Source organism: Octopus bimaculoides, chromosome 12 (genome assembly GCF_001194135.2).
Source record: "Octopus bimaculoides isolate UCB-OBI-ISO-001 chromosome 12, ASM119413v2, whole genome shotgun sequence".
In the NCBI taxonomy this organism is placed as follows: domain Eukaryota; kingdom Metazoa; phylum Mollusca; class Cephalopoda; order Octopoda; family Octopodidae; genus Octopus; species Octopus bimaculoides.
Genome location: NC_068992.1, coordinates 30,860,817 through 30,861,225, shown reverse-complemented (window position 1 = coordinate 30,861,225; position 409 = coordinate 30,860,817).

Genomic DNA, 409 nt, shown 5'->3' with positions numbered 1-409 from the left:
GCAAGCACTAATCAAAATTTTCTCAACACAGAAACTTAATAACCACCATAAATAATTTCTTTGATAAAATTTTACTTACTCCCAACAGAAAAGTGAATAAAATTATTATATCTATATCTAGTAATAGTTATGATATCTAAAATAATTAAATTATCAATTAAGCAAATGAAATAAAAGTGAAAATTTTAAAAAATATTGTTGCATTCACAACGAAGAGTGTGAAGCAGAATATAATATGGATGTACACGGGTAAACAGGGAAATCGCCATCCTCCTACCAATGTCGTAATTTAGTCTCAAGTGAGAACAATTTTAAGGAACATGACAACAGTGATAAAATGCAGTTTTAACAATACCTATGAGGAGAATTCAGGAGTATAATATGTGTGTGTGCGTGTGTGTGTGTGTGT